The sequence below is a fragment of the Salvelinus alpinus genome, chromosome 6 (assembly GCF_045679555.1).
Source record: "Salvelinus alpinus chromosome 6, SLU_Salpinus.1, whole genome shotgun sequence".
NCBI lineage: Eukaryota > Metazoa > Chordata > Actinopteri > Salmoniformes > Salmonidae > Salvelinus > Salvelinus alpinus.
Window position 1 is genome coordinate 12,107,072 of NC_092091.1, and position 15,572 is coordinate 12,122,643.

At 39.2% G+C, this 15,572-nt stretch overlaps 13 non-coding genes and 1 pseudogene across 13 annotated transcripts; all 14 read right to left on the minus strand.

Moving 5' to 3' along the window:
• LOC139579873 (small nucleolar RNA U3) lies at positions 1 to 190 on the minus strand (annotated as a pseudogene).
• A 798-nt stretch (positions 191 to 988) lies between these two features.
• On the minus strand, positions 989 to 1,203 carry LOC139579826 (small nucleolar RNA U3). Its single transcript, XR_011675840.1, has one exon. It is a non-coding gene; the product is annotated as a small nucleolar RNA U3 (small nucleolar RNA).
• Positions 1,204 to 3,824: 2,621 nt separating this feature from the next.
• On the minus strand, positions 3,825 to 4,039 carry LOC139579849 (small nucleolar RNA U3). The gene has a single exon (XR_011675864.1). It is a non-coding gene; the product is annotated as a small nucleolar RNA U3 (small nucleolar RNA).
• A 798-nt stretch (positions 4,040 to 4,837) lies between these two features.
• Positions 4,838 to 5,052, minus strand: LOC139579827 (small nucleolar RNA U3). Its single transcript, XR_011675841.1, has one exon. It is a non-coding gene; the product is annotated as a small nucleolar RNA U3 (small nucleolar RNA).
• A 795-nt stretch (positions 5,053 to 5,847) lies between these two features.
• Positions 5,848 to 6,062, minus strand: LOC139579828 (small nucleolar RNA U3). Its single transcript, XR_011675842.1, has one exon. It is a non-coding gene; the product is annotated as a small nucleolar RNA U3 (small nucleolar RNA).
• Positions 6,063 to 6,860: 798 nt separating this feature from the next.
• On the minus strand, positions 6,861 to 7,075 carry LOC139579829 (small nucleolar RNA U3). Its single transcript, XR_011675843.1, has one exon. It is a non-coding gene; the product is annotated as a small nucleolar RNA U3 (small nucleolar RNA).
• A 798-nt stretch (positions 7,076 to 7,873) lies between these two features.
• On the minus strand, positions 7,874 to 8,089 carry LOC139579956 (small nucleolar RNA U3). Its single transcript, XR_011675963.1, has one exon. It is a non-coding gene; the product is annotated as a small nucleolar RNA U3 (small nucleolar RNA).
• A 799-nt stretch (positions 8,090 to 8,888) lies between these two features.
• On the minus strand, positions 8,889 to 9,103 carry LOC139579861 (small nucleolar RNA U3). The gene has a single exon (XR_011675876.1). It is a non-coding gene; the product is annotated as a small nucleolar RNA U3 (small nucleolar RNA).
• Positions 9,104 to 9,901: 798 nt separating this feature from the next.
• Positions 9,902 to 10,116, minus strand: LOC139579830 (small nucleolar RNA U3). Its single transcript, XR_011675844.1, has one exon. It is a non-coding gene; the product is annotated as a small nucleolar RNA U3 (small nucleolar RNA).
• A 798-nt stretch (positions 10,117 to 10,914) lies between these two features.
• On the minus strand, positions 10,915 to 11,129 carry LOC139579870 (small nucleolar RNA U3). Its single transcript, XR_011675885.1, has one exon. It is a non-coding gene; the product is annotated as a small nucleolar RNA U3 (small nucleolar RNA).
• Positions 11,130 to 11,927: 798 nt separating this feature from the next.
• On the minus strand, positions 11,928 to 12,142 carry LOC139579831 (small nucleolar RNA U3). Its single transcript, XR_011675846.1, has one exon. It is a non-coding gene; the product is annotated as a small nucleolar RNA U3 (small nucleolar RNA).
• A 798-nt stretch (positions 12,143 to 12,940) lies between these two features.
• LOC139579833 (small nucleolar RNA U3) lies at positions 12,941 to 13,155 on the minus strand. Its single transcript, XR_011675848.1, has one exon. It is a non-coding gene; the product is annotated as a small nucleolar RNA U3 (small nucleolar RNA).
• Positions 13,156 to 13,953: 798 nt separating this feature from the next.
• On the minus strand, positions 13,954 to 14,169 carry LOC139579957 (small nucleolar RNA U3). The gene has a single exon (XR_011675964.1). It is a non-coding gene; the product is annotated as a small nucleolar RNA U3 (small nucleolar RNA).
• A 799-nt stretch (positions 14,170 to 14,968) lies between these two features.
• LOC139579862 (small nucleolar RNA U3) lies at positions 14,969 to 15,183 on the minus strand. Its single transcript, XR_011675877.1, has one exon. It is a non-coding gene; the product is annotated as a small nucleolar RNA U3 (small nucleolar RNA).
• Positions 15,184 to 15,572: the final 389 nt, after the last annotated feature.

Here is a 15,572-nt window from a genome sequence, read left to right on the forward strand (position 1 = left end):
CCATGTTCATTGAAGAACAAGGAACAGTCATCAAAGGTGGAAGAAAATTAGCAAAGTCATTTCTAGCCTCCAGATTCATGCTCTGAACGGAAATATCTTGAATCATCATCATGGATAGCGAGACCTTCCACTTTAGACACACATTTCTCAAGTACAGAACTATAGAAATGATCCCTGAAAGTATAGTCTTGATGTAGAAGTTGTTGTGATCAAGGTGGAGCATCTTGACAAGTGCATTTGCACCACCGGTTTGTGTTGCATTCTCAGCATCAACAGTTGTTGCAATCAAATTATGTTAATTATGGAGAATTGTGAGCTTCCACAAATGAGAAATATGGTCAACGATGCTGGTTGCCAACAGGTAAAATATGACCTAATGTTGGTGGACAGCTATCCATATTTCAAAGCTGGTTATTTTGTGGAATTCTACCCCCTTTTAAACATTGTGTGTTTTAGCTATAGACGTATGGGTTGTACCATCAGATTTGTCTTTGTCTTCCTCATCCAGTGGTACCAAGAGTTGGTCTGTGTGATTAACGGGGGCTGAGATAGAGCTGTGTTTGTGAGACGAAGACGGATCCCGAAGGGGCCCAGGCCGGGTCTTTGTTTTACAGAAACATCTGTAGAAACAGAATGGTTTGAATTACAAATTACTAAAACCTATCTATGAAAAGCTGAGACTCTATCGAACATGCACATGTAACATGTTTTGCTCTATGACACTCACAAGCTACACAAGAGTTGTTAGAAGGTACAGGGTTCTTCTACGTAGAAGATCAAAGGAAGGTCAAAGGTTGTCCTGAAAGGAAAATGGTAAAACACCTCATTGTGAAGCTAAATTTCAGGGCTGGACATGGAGATAAATGAAAGTCAGAAAACTAAAAAGAAGATTTATGATGGGGTCTCAGGACTGATTCTATAGGATTTATTTTATTTACAATAAAAACTGGGGAGACATTTCAGTAGGTTTTGTTGTACATGGTTAACATCCACTCAGAACATATTCCCTTCATCCATGTTCATTGAAGAACAAGGAACAGTCATCAAAGGTGGAAGAAAATGAGCAAAGTCATTTCTAGCCTCCAGATTCATGCTCTGAACGGAAATATCTTGAATCATCATCATGGATAGCGAGACCTTCCACTTTAGACACACATTTCTCAAGTACAGAACTATAGAAATGATCCCTGAAAGTATAGTCTTGGTGTAGAAGTTGTTGTGATCAAGGTGGAGCATCTTGACAAGAGCATTTGCACCACCGGTTTGTGTTGCATTCTCAGCATCAACAGTTGTTGCAATCAAATTATGTTAATTATGGAGAATTGCGAGCTTCCACAAATGAGAAATATGGTCAACGATGCTGGTTGCCAACAGGTAAAATATGACCTAATGTTGGTGGACAGCCATCCATATTTCAAAGCTGGTTATTTTGTGGAATTCTACCCCCTTTTAAACATTGTGTGTTTTAGCTATAGACGTAGGGATTGTACCATCAGGTTTGTCTTTGTCTTCCGCATCCAGTGGTACAAAGAGTTGGTCTGTGTGATTAACCTTTCACGGCTACTAACCCCGGATCCGGGAGCACCCCCCACCCCCCACACACTGATTAGCATAGATAGCATAGCTTCAGAAGTAGATAGTAGCATGTAAATATCATTAAATCACAAGTCCAAGACACCAGATGAAAGATACAGATCTTGTGAATAAAGCCACCATTTCAGATTTTTAAAATGTTTTACAGGGAAGACAAAATATGTAAATCTATTAGCTAAACACGTTAGCAAAATACACCACTATTCTAACTCCATCAGTTTCTTACTCCTTCAGGTGCTATCACCAATTCGGCTCAACTAAGATATTGATATCCACTAACCAAGAAAAAACCTCTTCAGATGACAGTCTGATAACATATTCATGGTATAGGATAGTTTTTGTTAGAAAAAAGTGCATATTTCAGGTAGAAATCACAGTTTACAATTGCACCGACCATCGCAAATCGACTAGAATTACTAGATAGAGCAACGTGTATGACCAATTTACTCATCATAAAACATTTCATAAGAATAGACAAAGCATAGCAATGGAAAGACCCAGATCTTGTGATTCCAGACAATATTTCAGATTTTCTAAGCGTTTTACAGCGAAAACACAATAAATCGATAAGTTAGCATACTACATGTGAAAACGTTACCAGAGCATCGATTCCAGCCAAAGAGCGCTATAACGTAATCACCGCCAAAAGATATTAATTTTTTCACTAACCTTCTCAGAATTCTTCCGATGACACTCCTGTAACATCATTTTACAACATACATATACAGTTTGTTCGAAAAGGTGCATATTTAGCCATACAAAACCGTGGTTACACAATAAAAATACTAGGAAATCAAGCCTCAATATGTCTGACGTCATCTATCAGAGTGATCTAGTTTAATTGAAAGCTAATCATATACTTGACTAAAAAATACAGGGTAGACAGGAATCGAAAGACAAATTAGTTCTTAATGCAACCGCTGATTTACATTTTTAAAATTATCCTTACTTTTCAATACAGGGTTCGCCAAGTGAAGCTATACCAAACAAAATGGCGATATATGCGTTTAAAATATTTCGACAGAAACACGGTTTATCATATTAAATATTGCTTACTTTGAGCTGATCTTCCATCATATTCTTGGGCAATGTATCCTTTCTATGTTATAAACGTCTTTTGGTCGATAGATGTCCTCTGTCCTTCGAAATGTCCATCACCAACGACCGACAACCTAAAACGTGTCCAAACTTTCAGAGTGCACGACAAAGAAATTCCTCAAAATCGCACTAAACGGATATAAATTGATATAAAACGGTTCAAATTCACTACCTTATGATGTTTTTAACAACTATAACGACTGAAAACATGACCGGAGAAATACTGCTGGTTAGAAAACGATTTGGAACGAGGCAGGTCCGATGGCCTTCACGCTTGAGGCGCACGTTGAGAAAGGGGGGTCTCTGTACATTTTGGGCTTTTATAATGGCTGGGAATATCCCATCGACTTCATTGAAAACGTGATGACGTACAGACACCCAGAGGAAGACGTAGGCAGTGTCGGTTTCTTCATAGCATTCACTGTGGCCTTATAAACAGACCCCAGATCAGAGGTAAAAATTTCTGAAATCTGAACCCTGTCATGAAAAGTGCTGTAAAAATTGTTCTGTACCACTCAGAGACAAAATTTCAACTCCTATAGAAACTATAGACTGTTTTCTATCCAATAATAACAATAATATGCATATTGTACGATCAAGAATTTAGCACGAGGCAGTTTAATTTGGAGACCCAAATATGCTAATGCGGAACAGCACCCCCTATAGTTGCAAGAAGTTTTAACGGGGGCTGAGATAGAGCTGTGTTCGTGAGACGAAGACGGATCCCGAAGGGGCCCAGGCCAGGTCTTTGTTTTACAGAAACATCTGTAGAAACAGAATGGTTTGAATTACAAATTACTAAAACCTATCTATGAAAAGCTGAAACTCTATCGAACATGCACATGTAACATGTTTTGCTCTATGACACTCACAAGCTACACAAGAGTTGTTAGAAGGTACAGGGTACTTCTACGTAGAAGATCAAAGGAAGGTCAAAGGTTGTCCTGAAAGGAAAATGGTAAAACACCTCATTGTGAAGCTAAATTTCAGGGCTGGACATGGAGATAAATGAAAGTCAGAAAACTAAAAAGAAGATTTATGCTGGGGTCTCAGGACTGATTCTATAGGATTTATTTTATTTACAATAAAAACTGGGGAGACATTTCAGTAGGTTTTGTTGTACATGGTTAACATCCACTCAGAACATATTCCCTTCATCCATGTTCATTGAAGAACAAGGAACAGTCATCAAAGGTGGAAGAAAATGAGCAAAGTCATTTCTAGCCTCCAGATTCATGCTCTGAACGGAAATATATTGAATCATCATCATGGATAGCGAGACCTTCCACTTTAGACACACATTTCTCAAGTACAGAACTATAGAAATGATCCCTGAAAGTATAGTCTTGGTGTAGAAGTTGTTGTGATCAAGGTGGAGCATCTTGACAAGTGCATTTGCACCACCGGTTTGTGTTGCATTCTCAGCATCAACAGTTGTTGCAATCAAATTATGTTAATTATGGAGAATTGCGAGCTTCCACAAATGAGAAATATGGTCAACGATGCTGGTTGCCAACAGGTAAAATATGACCTAATGTTGGTGGACAGCCATCCATATTTCAAAGCTGGTTATTTTGTGGAATTCTACCCCCTTTTAAACATTGTGTGTTTTAGCTATAGACGTAGGGATTGTACCATCAGGTTTGTCTTTGTCTTCCGCATCCAGTGGTACAAAGAGTTGGTCTGTGTGATTAACGGGGGCTGAGATAGAGCTGTGTTCGTGAGACGAAGACGGATCCCGAAGGGGCCCAGGCCAGGTCTTTGTTTTACAGAAACATCTGTAGAAACAGAATGGTTTGAATTACAAATTACTAAAACCTATCTATGAAAAGCTGAGACTCTATCGAACATGCACATGTAACATGTTTTGCTCTATGACACTCACAAGCTACACAAGAGTTGTTAGAAGGTACAGGGTACTTCTACGTAGAAGATCAAAGGAAGGTCAAAGGTTGTCCTGAAAGGAAAATGGTAAAACACCTCATTGTGAAGCTAAATTTCAGGGCTGGACATGGAGATAAATGAAAGTCAGAAAACTAAAAAGAAGATTTATGCTGGGGTCTCAGGACTGATTCTATAGGATTTATTTTATTTACAATAAAAATTGGGGAGACATTTCAGTAGGTTTTGTTGTACATGGTTAACATCCACTCAGAACATATTCCCTTCATCCATGTTCATTGAAGAACAAGGAACAGTCATCAAAGGTGGAAGAAAATGAGCAAAGTCATTTCTAGCCTCCAGATTCATGCTCTGAACGGAAATATCTTGAATCATCATCATGGATAGCGAGACCTTCCACTTTAGACACACATTTCTCAAGTACAGAACTATAGAAATGATCCCTGAAAGTATAGTCTTGGTGTAGAAGTTGTTGTGATCAAGGTGGAGCATCTTGACAAGTGCATTTGCACCACCGGTTTGTGTTGCATTGTCAGCATCAACAGTTGTTGCAATCAAATTATGTTAATTATGGAGAATTGTGAGCTTCCACAAATGAGAAATATGGTCAACGATGCTGGTTGCCAACAGGTAAAATATGACCTAATGTTGGACAGCTATCCATATTTCAAAGCTGGTTATTTTGTGGAATTCTACCCCCTTTTAAACATTGTGTGTTTTAGCTATAGACGTATGGGTTGTACCATCAGATTTGTCTTTGTCTTCCTCATCCAGTGGTACCAAGAGTTGGTCTGTGTGATTAACGGGGGCTGAGATAGAGCTGTGTTCGTGAGACGAAGACGGATCCCGAAGGGGCCCAGGCCGGGTCTTTGTTTTACAGAAACATCTGTAGAAACAGAATGGTTTGAATTACAAATTACTAAAACCTATCTATGAAAAGCTGAGACTCTATCGAACATGCACATGTAACATGTTTTGCTCTATGACACTCACAAGCTACACAAGAGTTGTTAGAAGGTACAGGGTTCTTCTACGTAGAAGATCAAAGGAAGGTCAAAGGTTGTCCTGAAAGGAAAATGGTAAAACACCTCATTGTGAAGCTAAATTTCAGGGCTGGACATGGAGATAAATGAAAGTCAGAAAACTAAAAAGAAGATTTATGCTGGGGTCTCAGGACTGATTCTATAGGATTTATTTTATTTACAATAAAAACTGGGGAGACATTTCAGTAGGTTTTGTTGTACATGGTTAACATCCACTCAGAACATATTCCCTTCATCCATGTTCATTGAAGAACAAGGAACAGTCATCAAAGGTGGAAGAAAATGAGCAAAGTCATTTCTAGCCTCCAGATTCATGCTCTGAACGGAAATATCTTGAATCATCATCATGGATAGCGAGACCTTCCACTTTAGACACACATTTCTCAAGTACAGAACTATAGAAATGATCCCTGAAAGTATAGTCTTGGTGTAGAAGTTGTTGTGATCAAGGTGGAGCATCTTGACAAGAGCATTTGCACCACCGGTTTGTGTTGCATTCTCAGCATCAACAGTTGTTGCAATCAAATTATGTTAATTATGGAGAATTGCGAGCTTCCACAAATGAGAAATATGGTCAACGATGCTGGTTGCCAACAGGTAAAATATGACCTAATGTTGGTGGACAGCCATCCATATTTCAAAGCTGGTTATTTTGTGGAATTCTACCCCCTTTTAAACATTGTGTGTTTTAGCTATAGACGTAGGGATTGTACCATCAGGTTTGTCTTTGTCTTCCGCATCCAGTGGTACAAAGAGTTGGTCTGTGTGATTAACGGGGGCTGAGATAGAGCTGTGTTCGTGAGACGAAGACGGATCCCGAAGGGGCCCAGGCCGGGTCTTTGTTTTACAGAAACATCTGTAGAAACAGAATGGTTTGAATTACAAATTACTAAAACCTATCTATGAAAAGCTGAGACTCTATCGAACATGCACATGTAACATGTTTTGCTCTATGACACTCACAAGCTACACAAGAGTTGTTAGAAGGTACAGGGTTCTTCTACGTAGAAGATCAAAGGAAGGTCAAAGGTTGTCCTGAAAGGAAAATGGTAAAACACCTCATTGTGAAGCTAAATTTCAGGGCTGGACATGGAGATAAATGAAAGTCAGAAAACTAAAAAGAAGATTTATGCTGGGGTCTCAGGACTGATTCTATAGGATTTATTTTATTTACAATAAAAATTGGGGAGACATTTCAGTAGGTTTTGTTGTACATGGTTAACATCCACTCAGAACATATTCCCTTCATCCATGTTCATTGAAGAACAAGGAACAGTCATCAAAGGTGGAAGAAAATGAGCAAAGTCATTTCTAGCCTCCAGATTCATGCTCTGAACGGAAATATCTTGAATCATCATCATGGATAGCGAGACCTTCCACTTTAGACACACATTTCTCAAGTACAGAACTATAGAAATGATCCCTGAAAGTATAGTCTTGATGTAGAAGTTGTTGTGATCAAGGTGGAGCATCTTGACAAGTGCATTTGCACCACCGGTTTGTGTTGCATTCTCAGCATCAACAGTTGTTGCAATCAAATTATGTTAATTATGGAGAATTGTGAGCTTCCACAAATGAGAAATATGGTCAACGATGCTGGTTGCCAACAGGTAAAATATGACCTAATGTTGGTGGACAGCTATCCATATTTCAAAGCTGGTTATTTTGTGGAATTCTACCCCCTTTTAAACATTGTGTGTTTTAGCTATAGACGTATGGGTTGTACCATCAGATTTGTCTTTGTCTTCCTCATCCAGTGGTACCAAGAGTTGGTCTGTGTGATTAACGGGGGCTGAGATAGAGCTGTGTTTGTGAGACGAAGACGGATCCCGAAGGGGCCCAGGCCGGGTCTTTGTTTTACAGAAACATCTGTAGAAACAGAATGGTTTGAATTACAAATTACTAAAACCTATCTATGAAAAGCTGAGACTCTATCGAACATGCACATGTAACATGTTTTGCTCTATGACACTCACAAGCTACACAAGAGTTGTTAGAAGGTACAGGGTTCTTCTACGTAGAAGATCAAAGGAAGGTCAAAGGTTGTCCTGAAAGGAAAATGGTAAAACACCTCATTGTGAAGCTACATTTCAGGGCTGGACATGGAGATAAATGAAAGTCAGAAAACTAAAAAGAAGATTTATGCTGGGGTCTCAGGACTGATTCTATAGGATTTATTTTATTTACAATAAAAACTGGGGAGACATTTCAGTAGGTTTTGTTGTACATGGTTAACATCCACTCAGAACATATTCCCATCATCCATGTTCATTGGAGAACAAGGAACAGTCATCAAAGGTGGAAGAAAAATGAGTAAAGTCATTTCTAGCCACCAGATTCATGCTCTGAACGGGAATATCTTGAATCATCATCATGGATTACGAGACCTTCCACTTTAGATACACATTTCTCAAGTACAGAACTATAGAAATGATCCCTGAAAGTATAGTCTTGGTGTAGAAGTTGTTGTGATCAAGGTGGAGCATCTTGACAAGAGCATTTGCACTACCGGTTTGTGTTGCATTCTCAGCATCAACAGTTGTTGCAATCAAATTATTTTAATTATGGAGAATTGTGAGCTTCCACAAATGAGAAATATGGTCAACGATGCTGGTTGCCAACATGTAAAATATGACCTAATGTTGGTGGACAGCTATCCATATTTCAAAGTCAGTTATTTTTGTGGAATTCTACCCCCTTTTAAACATTGTGTGTTTTAGCTATAGACGTATGGGTTGTACCATCAGATTTGTCTTTGTCTTCCACATCCAGTGGTACCAAGAGTTTGTCTGTGTGATTAACGGGAGCTGAGTTAGAGCTGTGTTCGTGAGACATAGACGGATCCCGAAGGGGCCCAGGCCGGGTCTTTGTTTTACAGAAACATCTGTAGAAACAGAATGGTTTGAATTACAAATTACTAAAACCTATCTATGAAAAGCTGAGACTCTATCGAACATGCACATGTAACATGTTTTGCTCTATGACACTCACAAGCTACACAAGAGTTGTTAGAAGGTACAGGGTTCTTCTACGTAGAAGATCAAAGGAAGGTCAAAGGTTGTCCTGAAAGGAAAATGGTAAAACACCTCATTGTGAAGCTAAATTTCAGGGCTGGACATGGAGATAAATGAAAGTCAGAAAACTAAAAAGAAGATTTATGCTGGGGTCTCAGGACTGATTCTATAGGATTTATTTTATTTACAATAAAAACTGGGGAGACATTTCAGTAGGTTTTGTTGTACATGGTTAACATCCACTCAGAACATATTCCCTTCATCCATGTTCATTGAAGAACAAGGAACAGTCATCAAAGGTGGAAGAAAATGAGCAAAGTCATTTCTAGCCTCCAGATTCATGCTCTGAACGGAAATATCTTGAATCATCATCATGGATAGCGAGACCTTCCACTTTAGACACACATTTCTCAAGTACAGAACTATAGAAATGATCCCTGAAAGTATAGTCATAGTGTAGAAGTTGTTGTGATCAAGGTGGAGCATCTTGACAAGAGCATTTGCACCACCGGTTTGTGTTGCATTCTCAGCATCAACAGTTGTTGCAATCAAATTATGTTAATTATGGAGAATTGCGAGCTTCCACAAATGAGAAATATGGTCAACGATGCTGGTTGCCAACAGGTAAAATATGACCTAATGTTGGTGGACAGCCATCCATATTTCAAAGCTGGTTATTTTGTGGAATTCTACCCCCTTTTAAACATTGTGTGTTTTAGCTATAGACGTAGGGATTGTACCATCAGGTTTGTCTTTGTCTTCCGCATCCAGTGGTACAAAGAGTTGGTCTGTGTGATTAACGGGGGCTGAGATAGAGCTGTGTTCGTGAGACGAAGACGGATCCCGAAGGGGCCCAGGCCAGGTCTTTGTTTTACAGAAACATCTGTAGAAACAGAATGGTTTGAATTACAAATTACTAAAACCTATCTATGAAAAGCTGAGACTCTATCGAACATGCACATGTAACATGTTTTGCTCTATGACACTCACAAGCTACACAAGAGTTGTTAGAAGGTACAGGGTACTTCTACGTAGAAGATCAAAGGAAGGTCAAAGGTTGTCCTGAAAGGAAAATGGTAAAACACCTCATTGTGAAGCTAAATTTCAGGGCTGGACATGGAGATAAATGAAAGTCAGAAAACTAAAAAGAAGATTTATGCTGGGGTCTCAGGACTGATTCTATAGGATTTATTTTATTTACAATAAAAATTGGGGAGACATTTCAGTAGGTTTTGTTGTACATGGTTAACATCCACTCAGAACATATTCCCTTCATCCATGTTCATTGAAGAACAAGGAACAGTCATCAAAGGTGGAAGAAAATGAGCAAAGTCATTTCTAGCCTCCAGATTCATGCTCTGAACGGAAATATCTTGAATCATCATCATGGATAGCGAGACCTTCCACTTTAGACACACATTTCTCAAGTACAGAACTATAGAAATGATCCCTGAAAGTATAGTCTTGATGTAGAAGTTGTTGTGATCAAGGTGGAGCATCTTGACAAGTGCATTTGCACCACCGGTTTGTGTTGCATTCTCAGCATCAACAGTTGTTGCAATCAAATTATGTTAATTATGGAGAATTGTGAGCTTCCACAAATGAAAAATATGGTCAACGATGCTGGTTGCCAACAGGTAAAATATGACCTAATGTTGGTGGACAGCTATCCATATTTCAAAGCTGGTTATTTTGTGGAATTCTACCCCCTTTTAAACATTGTGTGTTTTAGCTATAGACGTATGGGTTGTACCATCAGATTTGTCTTTGTCTTCCTCATCCAGTGGTACCAAGAGTTGGTCTGTGTGATTAACGGGGGCTGAGATAGAGCTGTGTTTGTGAGACGAAGACGGATCCCGAAGGGGCCCAGGCCGGGTCTTTGTTTTACAGAAACATCTGTAGAAACAGAATGGTTTGAATTACAAATTACTAAAACCTATCTATGAAAAGCTGAGACTCTATCGAACATGCACATGTAACATGTTTTGCTCTATGACACTCACAAGCTACACAAGAGTTGTTAGAAGGTACAGGGTTCTTCTACGTAGAAGATCAAAGGAAGGTCAAAGGTTGTCCTGAAAGGAAAATGGTAAAACACCTCATTGTGAAGCTAAATTTCAGGGCTGGACATGGAGATAAATGAAAGTCAGAAAACTAAAAAGAAGATTTATGCTGGGGTCTCAGGACTGATTCTATAGGATTTATTTTATTTACAATAAAAACTGGGGAGACATTTCAGTAGGTTTTGTTGTACATGGTTAACATCCACTCAGAACATATTCCCTTCATCCATGTTCATTGAAGAACAAGGAACAGTCATCAAAGGTGGAAGAAAATGAGCAAAGTCATTTCTAGCCTCCAGATTCATGCTCTGAACGGAAATATCTTGAATCATCATCATGGATAGCGAGACCTTCCACTTTAGACACACATTTCTCAAGTACAGAACTATAGACATGATCCCTGAAAGTATAGTCTTGGTGTAGAAGTTGTTGTGATCAAGGTGGAGCATCTTGACAAGAGCATTTGCACCACCGGTTTGTGTTGCATTCTCAGCATCAACAGTTGTTGCAATCAAATTATGTTAATTATGGAGAATTGCGAGCTTCCACAAATGAGAAATATGGTCAACGATGCTGGTTGCCAACAGGTAAAATATGACCTAATGTTGGTGGACAGCCATCCATATTTCAAAGCTGGTTATTTTGTGGAATTCTACCCCCTTTTAAACATTGTGTGTTTTAGCTATAGACGTAGGGATTGTACCATCAGGTTTGTCTTTGTCTTCCGCATCCAGTGGTACAAAGAGTTGGTCTGTGTGATTAACGGGGGCTGAGATAGAGCTGTGTTCGTGAGACGAAGACGGATCCCGAAGGGGCCCAGGCCGGGTCTTTGTTTTACAGAAACATCTGTAGAAACAGAATGGTTTGAATTACAAATTACTAAAACCTATCTATGAAAAGCTGAGACTCTATCGAACATGCACATGTAACATGTTTTGCTCTATGACACTCACAAGCTACACAAGAGTTGTTAGAAGGTACAGGGTTCTTCTACGTAGAAGATCAAAGGAAGGTCAAAGGTTGTCCTGAAAGGAAAATGGTAAAACACCTCATTGTGAAGCTAAATTTCAGGGCTGGACATGGAGATAAATGAAAGTCAGAAAACTAAAAAGAAGATTTATGCTGGGGTCTCAGGACTGATTCTATAGGATTTATTTTATTTACAATAAAAACTGGGGAGACATTTCAGTAGGTTTTGTTGTACATGGTTAACATCCACTCAGAACATATTCCCTTCATCCATGTTCATTGAAGAACAAGGAACAGTCATCAAAGGTGGAAGAAAATGAGCAAAGTCATTTCTAGCCTCCAGATTCATGCTCTGAACGGAAATATCTTGAATCATCATCATGGATAGCGAGACCTTCCACTTTAGACACACATTTCTCAAGTACAGAACTATAGAAATGATCCCTGAAAGTATAGTCTTGGTGTAGAAGTTGTTGTGATCAAGGTGGAGCATCTTGACAAGAGCATTTGCACCACCGGTTTGTGTTGCATTCTCAGCATCAACAGTTGTTGCAATCAAATTATGTTAATTATGGAGAATTGCGAGCTTCCACAAATGAGAAATATGGTCAACGATGCTGGTTGCCAACAGGTAAAATATGACCTAATGTTGGTGGACAGCCATCCATATTTCAAAGCTGGTTATTTTGTGGAATTCTACCCCCTTTTAAACATTGTGTGTTTTAGCTATAGACGTAGGGATTGTACCATCAGGTTTGTCTTTGTCTTCCGCATCCAGTGGTACAAAGAGTTGGTCTGTGTGATTAACGGGGGCTGAGATAGAGCTGTGTTCGTGAGACGAAGACGGATCCCGAAGGGGCCCAGGCCGGGTCTTTGTTTTACAGAAACATCTGTAGAAACAGAATGGTTTGAATTACAAATTACTAAAACCTATCTATGAAAAGCTGAGACTCTATCGAACATGCACATGTAACATGTTTTGCTCTATGACACTCACAAGCTACACAAGAGTTGTTAGAAGGTACAGGGTTCTTCTACGTAGAAGATCAAAGGAAGGTCAAAGGTTGTCCTGAAAGGAAAATGGTAAAACACCTCATTGTGAAGCTAAATTTCAGGGCTGGACATGGAGATAAATGAAAGTCAGAAAACTAAAAAGAAGATTTATGCTGGGGTCTCAGGACTGATTCTATAGGATTTATTTTATTTACAATAAAAATTGGGGAGACATTTCAGTAGGTTTTGTTGTACATGGTTAACATCCACTCAGAACATATTCCCTTCATCCATGTTCATTGAAGAACAAGGAACAGTCATCAAAGGTGGAAGAAAATGAGCAAAGTCATTTCTAGCCTCCAGATTCATGCTCTGAACGGAAATATCTTGAATCATCATCATGGATAGCGAGACCTTCCACTTTAGACACACATTTCTCAAGTACAGAACTATAGAAATGATCCCTGAAAGTATAGTCTTGATGTAGAAGTTGTTGTGATCAAGGTGGAGCATCTTGACAAGTGCATTTGCACCACCGGTTTGTGTTGCATTCTCAGCATCAACAGTTGTTGCAATCAAATTATGTTAATTATGGAGAATTGTGAGCTTCCACAAATGAGAAATATGGTCAACGATGCTGGTTGCCAACAGGTAAAATATGACCTAATGTTGGTGGACAGCTATCCATATTTCAAAGCTGGTTATTTTGTGGAATTCTACCCCCTTTTAAACATTGTGTGTTTTAGCTATAGACGTATGGGTTGTACCATCAGATTTGTCTTTGTCTTCCTCATCCAGTGGTACCAAGAGTTGGTCTGTGTGATTAACGGGGGCTGAGATAGAGCTGTGTTTGTGAGACGAAGACGGATCCCGAAGGGGCCCAGGCCGGGTCTTTGTTTTACAGAAACATCTGTAGAAACAGAATGGTTTGAATTACAAATTACTAAAACCTATCTATGAAAAGCTGAGACTCTATCGAACATGCACATGTAACATGTTTTGCTCTATGACACTCACAAGCTACACAAGAGTTGTTAGAAGGTACAGGGTTCTTCTACGTAGAAGATCAAAGGAAGGTCAAAGGTTGTCCTGAAAGGAAAATGGTAAAACACCTCATTGTGAAGCTACATTTCAGGGCTGGACATGGAGATAAATGAAAGTCAGAAAACTAAAAAGAAGATTTATGCTGGGGTCTCAGGACTGATTCTATAGGATTTATTTTATTTACAATAAAAACTGGGGAGACATTTCAGTAGGTTTTGTTGTACATGGTTAACATCCACTCAGAACATATTCCCATCATCCATGTTCATTGGAGAACAAGGAACAGTCATCAAAGGTGGAAGAAAAATGAGTAAAGTCATTTCTAGCCACCAGATTCATGCTCTGAACGGGAATATCTTGAATCATCATCATGGATTACGAGACCTTCCACTTTAGATACACATTTCTCAAGTACAGAACTATAGAAATGATCCCTGAAAGTATAGTCTTGGTGTAGAAGTTGTTGTGATCAAGGTGGAGCATCTTGACAAGAGCATTTGCACTACCGGTTTGTGTTGCATTCTCAGCATCAACAGTTGTTGCAATCAAATTATTTTAATTATGGAGAATTGTGAGCTTCCACAAATGAGAAATATGGTCAACGATGCTGGTTGCCAACATGTAAAATATGACCTAATGTTGGTGGACAGCTATCCATATTTCAAAGTCAGTTATTTTTGTGGAATTCTACCCCCTTTTAAACATTGTGTGTTTTAGCTATAGACGTATGGGTTGTACCATCAGATTTGTCTTTGTCTTCCACATCCAGTGGTACCAAGAGTTTGTCTGTGTGATTAACGGGAGCTGAGTTAGAGCTGTGTTCGTGAGACATAGACGGATCCCGAAGGGGCCCAGGCCGGGTCTTTGTTTTACAGAAACATCTGTAGAAACAGAATGGTTTGAATTACAAATTACTAAAACCTATCTATGAAAAGCTGAGACTCTATCGAACATGCACATGTAACATGTTTTGCTCTATGACACTCACAAGCTACACAAGAGTTGTTAGAAGGTACAGGGTTCTTCTACGTAGAAGATCAAAGGAAGGTCAAAGGTTGTCCTGAAAGGAAAATGGTAAAACACCTCATTGTGAAGCTAAATTTCAGGGCTGGACATGGAGATAAATGAAAGTCAGAAAACTAAAAAGAAGATTTATGCTGGGGTCTCAGGACTGATTCTATAGGATTTATTTTATTTACAATAAAAACTGGGGAGACATTTCAGTAGGTTTTGTTGTACATGGTTAACATCCACTCAGAACATATTCCCTTCATCCATGTTCATTGAAGAACAAGGAACAGTCATCAAAGGTGGAAGAAAATGAGCAAAGTCATTTCTAGCCTCCAGATTCATGCTCTGAACGGAAATATCTTGAATCATCATCATGGATAGCGAGACCTTCCACTTTAGACACACATTTCTCAAGTACAGAACTATAGAAATGATCCCTGAAAGTATAGTCATAGTGTAGAAGTTGTTGTGATCAAGGTGGAGCATCTTGACAAGAGCATTTGCACCACCGGTTTGTGTTGCATTCTCAGCATCAACAGTTGTTGCAATCAAATTATGTTAATTATGGAGAATTGCGAGCTTCCACAAATGAGAAATATGGTCAACGATGCTGGTTGCCAACAGGTAAAATATGACCTAATGTTGGTGGACAGCCATCCATATTTCAAAGCTGGTTATTTTGTGGAATTCTACCCCCTTTTAAACATTGTGTGTTTTAGCTATAGACGTATGGGATTGTACCATCAGGTTTGTCTTTGTCTTCCGCATCCAGTGGTACAAAGAGTTGGTCTGTGTGATTAACGGGGGCTGAGATAGAGCTGTGTTCGTGAGACGAAGACGGA